Here is an 8,196-nt window from a genome sequence, read left to right as displayed (position 1 = left end):
TGCGGTACGCGGGCCTCTCACTGCTGTGGCCTCTCCCGTTGCGGAGCACAGGCTCCGGACACGCAGGCTCAGCGGCCATGGCTCACGGGCCCAGCCGCTCCGCGGCATGTGGGATCCTCCCGGACCGGGACACGAACCCGTGTCCCCTGCATCGGCAGGCGGACTCTCAACCACTGTGCCACCAGGGAAGACCCGGAAGTCCTTTTTAATGTCTTTGAGAATTGCTTCAAGTGGCAAAAATCAGAAAATCTACCCATGGGTCACATCAGCTAATTACGATTTACTTCACTAGTCATTCTTTGAGCCTAGGCTGCAACCGCACAAAACTGAAACAACTCTCCGGATGACAAATGCCAGTCAAACCAGTTATTTAGCGTCATGTCATTTTAAATGACCCATTGGTTTCCTGAATATTTTTTTAACAAGTCAGAATGATGATGTAATGGATTGATTCCAGATGTAACCTGTTAAAATTATTCTATCAGTAAGTTGTACCTGCCATATGCTCCCTCCCAGTTGGTATTGGGGAGCCAATAGGGGAATAAGGATAGACTACTGTGAAGAGAATAGAGAGTGACAGTCAGTGTACGTGTTTGTACAAGCACACTGTTTAGGACAGATAAATGACAATGTGTAAAGCTAAGTTTTGGAAACAGAACCATGTTCTAATTCTTACCAACTAACTTACTCAAGGAAAATCCCTTAGCAGAAAACTGGGGGCACACAGGAGAATAAATGTGAGACCATATATATGAAAATAATGTTTGGTAAAATATAGGTGCTAATCAAATGTGTGTCATTGTTAGAGAGAGGCTAGTCTGTGGAAATGAAACCACAGGGATAAGATGTCAAACTAAGCAAATTTATATGTTTAACAGAGTATTAAATGTTTCATTAAAATGATTTGATGGTGGCTTTCTTTATATTGAAATGTAAGAATTGGTGTGCCATTTTCCTCTTGCAATTATTAGTAAGGTTCAGATTAAAGATACATATTTCTTTCCAAGAATCTCTCCAAATTGCCCTAAGCAAGGAATTCTAAATGTATGTTACAGCAGAATATGTAGTTATTAAGATCTTCTAAATAAAAATATTCATAAGATGACTTCTTAAATTTCAAGTGCAAGTTGGTAAATTGTATTTAAGAGAAATGTTTAATCAAAGCAGTATTTTCTAGACTGGCACTATAAAAAGTTTTACTAAAGGTCAAAACTTCCAGTCCCAAGTAATTATATTGAAAAGAAAAGAAAAAGAGTATATGAGGAGACACTAGCTAGGCTTTTAAAAATATATATTTTTAAAGTCTTAGCTCCCATTGGCAAGGGTCGTCCTAGGATTTCTGGTTGGGATGGCAATGTCACACACCCTCAGCTGCTATAAAGCTGGGGTGACCATTTCAATTTATTATCTATTATATCTTATTATCACTTATTATAGTACAGCTGGAGCCCAACTACAGTGGTCTTTACCTTCACTTTGCTTCAGCCACTCACTTCAGAGGCTGTGCTCAGAATACAGAGCTGCTCCATCTCTGAAATCTGAAGCCTGAATATCCCTCTTGCCGACTAGTACCTTTCGGTGTCCCCTTTTCTACTCCTCTTACATGTGTTTTTTTCCTTCAACGGGGCTTCAGTTTTCTTCATTTCCAACCAGTCTTTCATCTCTCTACCTCTCGTCTCTTCTTTTTTTCTAACCTGTGTAATACCCTTGATTCCTTTGCATCCCTCTCCTTCATCAGCATTTGCCCAAAAAAGTTCTAACACAGGATCCAAATAATCATGACCGTTCTTTTCTCCTACATTCAGTCAGATGAGCACTGAAGGAGAAAAATAATAACTAGCATTTAACAAACACTTTGCTACATGCAGCACCATTCTAAGTGCTTTGCATGTAGGAACTCATTTTATCCTCACTAGCCATAGGGAGATTTTTTGCCCATTTTACACGCAAGAAAACTGTTTCAGAAGGGTTAAGTAACTTGTACAAAGTATTACATCAAATAGAAGACACCGTCAATTGTAGACATCTCATTATCTGAAGAAAGCAAAAGAAAATATTGCAATTCTGATTGTAAGGTGCCTTCAGTTGATAGATAAAACCTGATTTCAGTGGTGTTAAATGTGAAAATTTGCATCTAAGAATCAATCAAATATGACACAAGAGGGAGATATGGTGCAAACCCAGGCAGTTTGGAGCTTCATCCATATGCTACTCTGCCTCATAAAAACCAAACAAGCATGCAAAATGGTCTGTTACAAATTCATGGTCTCAAATTTTGCCTGGGCATTTAGTACTGCCTTTAGTCTCTTTCTCTCCCTTCTCTTATCTCCTCTCTTCTTTCTCTTCTTTTCAAAGATTATTCAAAGCCTTTTCACTCTCCTTAAATTCCTTACTTAATACCTCCTCTCATTCACTTTTTGTGAATGACTACGGACCTTAGTTCATTAAGAAACTGAGACCATTGGTCACCATTTCTCTCAACTCCTGCTCTCCATCCAACATACCATACACAGATGTATCCATATCCAGAGGGAGCCTTTCTCTCTCCTTGTTCAGAGAGCAAAGCTATCCCTTCTGTGTAATGCTGACTCTTCCTTATTCCCTTATCCCTCTTGCTTCTGTGTCTTCTGAGATTGTTAGTTATCCTTCTATCTTGAATTTACAGTCCTCCCTGTCTGTTGGTTTCTCTCCCTCAGCTTGTAAACGTAACAAAGACCCAACCCCTAACCTCCTGTTCCAATTCTTCTCCCTTTTCTTTTCTAAACTTCATAGAAAGTGCTTCTCAGGGGCTGTCTGCATTTCCTTGCTTTCCGTTTCTGCCTCAGCTCACCATTTCTCCCCCAACACTCAGTCAAAATTGTTCTTAATAAGAAATTTGGTGACGTACTATTTTTTAGAGCCAATGGAATCTTCTTTGTCTCCATTTTATGGACTCCCTTTTCTGAATCTGTGTGCTGCGGTTTATTTCTTCCCTCTGTGAAAATCTTTATCTCATTGGTTTCCAAGGCACCACATTCTCCTGGTTCCTCTTTTTTTTAAAAATTTTTTTAAACCCCACATTTGTTTATTTATTTATGTTTTTGGCTGTGCTGGGTCTTCGTTTCTGTGCGAGGGCTTTCTCTAGTTGGCGGCAAGCAGGGGCCACTCTTCATCGCGGTGCGTGGGCCTCTCACTATCGCGGCCTCTCTCGTTGCGGAGCACAGGCTCCAGACGCGCAGGCTCAGTAGTTGTGGCTCACGGGCCTAGTTGCTCCGCGGCACGTGGGATCTTCCCAGACCAGGGCTGGAACCCCTGTCCCCTGCATTAGCAGGAAGATTCTCAACCTCTGCGCCACCAGGGAAGCCCCCTCCTGGTTCCTCTTAACTCTACTCTTTAATCACTTAGATATTGACATTTCCCAGATTCTATCCTTAGGTTACTATTGTACCCTCTTTACATACTTTCCTATGAGGTTTTTAACTATCGCCCACAGGTTGACAAAATCCCGAATTTCGGCTTGTTTCCTGAGCGCTATGTGTGTGTTTATCTTTAGTCCCCTCTTCTTCCTTGACTATTCAGCTTCTCCATTTGGATGTCAGTCATCTCAAACTTAACGTGTTGAAAAGCAAATTCTTTTTTTATTAGTTTCAGGTGTACAACATGGTGATTCAAAATTTTATCTATTTTAGTCTGTTTGAAGTTATTATAAAATATTGGCTGTATTCCCTACGCTGTACAACATATCCTTGTAGAAAAGCATATTCTTGAGTTCACTTTCCCAAACCTATTCCTCAAACCATTTTTCCTCTCTCAGCTGATGGTTCCAAACCTCCATTTGCCTAGCCCCCAAAACTTGAAGTAATCTTGAATTTTTCTCTTTTTCTTGCACAATACATCCAGTCTATCAATAAATCCTGTCCTTTCTACCATCAAAATATATTCAGAATCTGATCACTTTCACCAACTGTACTGCTACCACCCTTATCTAAGCCACTATTACATCTCATCTGGATTATTGCAGTAGCTCCTAACTGGACTCCCTGCCTCTGCCCTTGCTCCCCTCTAGTCTGTGTTCTACTGAGCAAACAGAATGGATTGCTGACCACCTTCCTGACCTTATCTCCTACCACAGTACCCAGAAAACACTCTTATCACACCACGTATGTTCCAAGGCGATTATGCTTCCCCTATGCTCTACCTGGAGCATTCTCTCACATACATATGCACGACTCACTCCTTCACATTAATAAATCTCTCTTCCTCAGGAAGGACTTCTCAACATTCCATATAAAATAGCTCTTCCCCCACTATCCTTTCCTAGTCCCACTTTACTTTTTCTTGGTGAGCCTTTGTTTTTTTCTTACCATAACTGACACATTACACATATACTTTTCCTCAGGCTTCAGAATTATAAACATTCATTATTGACTCATGACACTTTTTGTTTATTTAATTAACTAGTTGTGTGTTTGTTTTTGATACACAGCTGTAAACTCATCATTTAACCCAGAAACTAGAAACACGAATCATTATACATATATAATTTTTAAATTAAAATGTAAATTTTCTTCTCCCACCCCCACTACAGTATAAGCTCCATGAGTACAGGGACTTTGTTTTATTCCTTCTGTGTGCACATCATCTAGAATAGTGTCTGACACACAGGCACTTGAAAATAAAGTAAGCACTGCATATTTATATACCAATATTTTCAAAGGTAGTGTAACTTTCAACATGTCTAAAACCAGAATTAAATCCCCACACCTTTACCTCTGTTCTTTCTCTCTCTGCACTCCTTCCCTTGACTTCCCTTCTTCCTATCACTTGACTTTTTTCCCCAGAAGCACAGGACTGCTCCCTCCCTGCCTTTGATCATGCTAACTTCTCTGCCTGAAGGAGACCATTCCCCCGCCCGCCATGGCTCCAGGAAGACTGTATAACTTTTTCTTCAAGAAGGTCACCAGTCACCTCCTCAAACACACTGTCTCTGCCCCCTCCTTCCCCTTTCCTTTTCTCAGGGTTCTCCCACACCAATCTCTATCCCTTGTGCTCACACACTATGCTTCTGTAATTATCTTCTCCAAGAGGCTGAGAGCTCCTTGAAGTTCAGGAAGCAAGTTGAAGCCCTCATTTTTGATCTTTTCTCACTTCTTCAGAAGATAAATAGAAGCAGACATTAGTATGTTCAGTTCACAGATTGAGAAACTGATTTCAGAGGAAGAGAAAAAGCCCAGAACCCCTAGGAATCCTCTTGAGATCTCTTTCTACCACTTGGGTAGAGGGAATGTTCCTCATGTCTTTGGTAAACCTTGCTATAAGCCTGGGTTCCTCCCTGTGCCCCTCTGGAAGGTAACCATGGATACTGTTGAGCTGGCACAAAAGCCTTCGGTTAGTGGAGACTACCAGTGGTTTTCAGGATGCTTCGAGGGTTTTGAGGTGAGGGGGCAAAACCTGGAAACTGTGGCAAAGGTAAGACTTTTGCCTCAGGCTCTTAGTCTGGGTGTATTTCAGTTAGGGTGGGCCCTAATTCTCAGCAGAGCCCCCGAAATGTGACAGGACTGACTAGGATATTAACTAGCTTTGAGTTGAGAACCAAAGAGAATCCCAGACGTCTCCTCTTCCTGGAAAGCAGGAACCCCTCTGTGAAATCTTGAGCAGTGGGCTGACTCAAGCGATACTAGCAACAGCTCGGGCTCCTGGGGTGATCCAAGCCACAGAGCCTGGAGATAATGGGGTCTCCTGTCCCCAGTCAACGGGAGCTTCCAGTGGTGCCTTGTCCCTACCTGCGTTCTTGCCTCAAGGGTGTGTTTCTTTTCGGAGCCCAGGACCACAGGCAGGCAGGAGAAATTCACACCTAGGATGTCACTGGGATGCACCTTAATCTCCTTACTGACCGATGTGAGGGCACCCACGTGCATTCTCCGACCCTAGGAGTCCTGCGTCTTCCCTGCTATCACTTTATTCTCAAACAAGGAACGTCTGGAGAGTAGAGATCTAGGGAGCCCCACTTGCTCCTTGAAGGGCGCGGGACTGGGTCCCAACTTTCCAGTTCCCTCCAGCAGTGTCACGCCTCCCAAGGTAGGACCGGGAAGCCAACCACACAAAGGCTCAGTTCCGCTGGTGGAGGGGGCGCAGGGGTCAGTGTCAATGAGGTGTGTGCAGCTAAGCCTCCTTGTTTTCTGAAACGAAATCTTCAGGGGAGGGAGGGAAGAGGAGGGTGCAGGAGATGGACTGGGGGGCGAGAGGTGGCGGCCGTTTCCCGGCGTTTTGACGTAGACTTGAAGAGGCGCCGAGCACTCCCACTGCTTAAGAAGAGGCACCGTGACCTTCAGGACGCTGAAGGTGGGGACCGCCGCTTGCTCAGGGAGCAGTCTGAACATTTTTTCTCCACGCACTCCAAGGAATCCAGACAGGGCTGCGCAGGTAAGTGCGGAGGGACTCCCTTCTGTGACCTGGGAGTCAAGCCGCGGAGTAAGGAGGCTAATGGGGCACGAAGGACACAGGGTGTCCCAGGCAGCTCCGCCCAGAGGAGGGAGAGGTGGTGGAACCAGGTGCGGGATCGAGGCGTAGGGAGCACAGCGCGGGGCTTGTGGCAGGACACACGCAGGATCCCAGGGTTGAGGAACTTCCAGGCTTGGGGAAGACTCTCCGAAGGGAAGGGAACCTGACGGAGCCAATGTGAGCGCTGCGGCGCGACCGGGCAGCGAGTCCCGGACTCGCCAACTTCAGCACCCTGGACAGTATCCCGCCCCTGGTCTTGTAATAAACTTAGCACTGACAGCTTCGACTTGTCCCCTAAGGAAAAACAACTTTTGCGGCCCCTTGACTTTGATATTTTAGTCCAGAAGAGGACATATTAAATTTGATTTTGTTCAGGTAGGTATCCTGTGTAAATAATCTGAAATATAGAGGAAATATTTTTGAATAACTTTGTATCTCAACATGCCTCTTCAGGAATGTGCCTGTTCAAAGACAGTTTCTGAAATACCGGTTTAAGGGAGACTCAATATGTTTTGCTGCTGTACAGAAGAGAAAGATTCCATCTTATGGTGTTATCATGAAATGTTTCCAATATAGACATATTCTCATGAGAATTCCCATGAGCTGTACCTTGCTTGCCTTCATGATACTAACATCTAAAAGATTTGGAAATATAAAACCGAAAGTCAGCTGTATATGCCCTCCTGCTTTTTCTTTACACTAGAGTTGTTTAAGTGTAATATACATTTTGTATATCATATACATTTGTGAAGATTCAGGTAAACCTTTTTTTCTGGGGAAAAAATCGGTTTGTTATTATTATTTTTTGCGGTACGTGGGCCTCTCACTGCTGTAGCCTCTTCCGTTGCGGAGCACAGGCTCCGGACGCGCGGGCTCAGCGGCCATGGCTCACGGGCCCAACCGCTCCGCGGCATGTGGGTCTTCGCGGACCGGGGCACGAACCCGCGTCCCCTGCACTGGCAGGCGGACTCTCAACCACTGCGCCACCAGGGAAGCCCAGTTTACTACTACTTTAAGTACCTCATTTCTCATTGGACTTGTCTGAAGTGTAACATAATAATTTCAAAGTGTATATGGATGTCTTGGTTTTATTGCAACTGGCTGTGAAAGCCAGAAAAGCTGAATGAGAGGCAAATAATTTTTGTTAAAATTCTTGAGATTTATAGCAAGACGAGAAAAATGAGAAAAGATCATCTTTATGAAAATTATGTCAGAATTGCAGAACATTTCAGGTGTTTGTAAAATGTTTAAAATGTAACTCTACTCTAATGGGCTGAATATACCTTGGTTCCCATACTTTTATCACACTATCTTGTGTTTATTTTTATTTATAACATTTTACAATTCTTATGCCTTTTTTTTAATAATAAAAGGAACCATAATAGGAAAGCATCCAAGGGTAAAATATGTTCAAATTCTTAATTTCAGGGGAGTCCTGGTTTAGGATAGCTAGGCTAAATTATGCAATTATAGAATAATAAAAGCCACGTAGCAAGACTGAAAAATTTCACTTAATACTCTTTTAAACTATATTTCTCTGTACTAGGGAAAAACAAGTTTACTTATTTATCTTACAAAAGAGCACATCTTAGGAATAAATCTTTCTTAATCTAAGCGTCTTGGTTTTGTACTACCTGGCTTGACAATGCATCATTTTAGATAGAATGGGGCTTATGAGATGGGAGGTAGGATAAGACTTTTCCCAGAGATGATGGT

Source organism: Lipotes vexillifer, unplaced genomic scaffold (genome assembly GCF_000442215.2).
Source record: "Lipotes vexillifer unplaced genomic scaffold, Lipotes_vexillifer_v1.1 scaffold341, whole genome shotgun sequence".
NCBI classification, from domain to species: domain Eukaryota; kingdom Metazoa; phylum Chordata; class Mammalia; order Artiodactyla; family Lipotidae; genus Lipotes; species Lipotes vexillifer.
Note: the sequence above shows the minus strand (reverse complement) of the source record.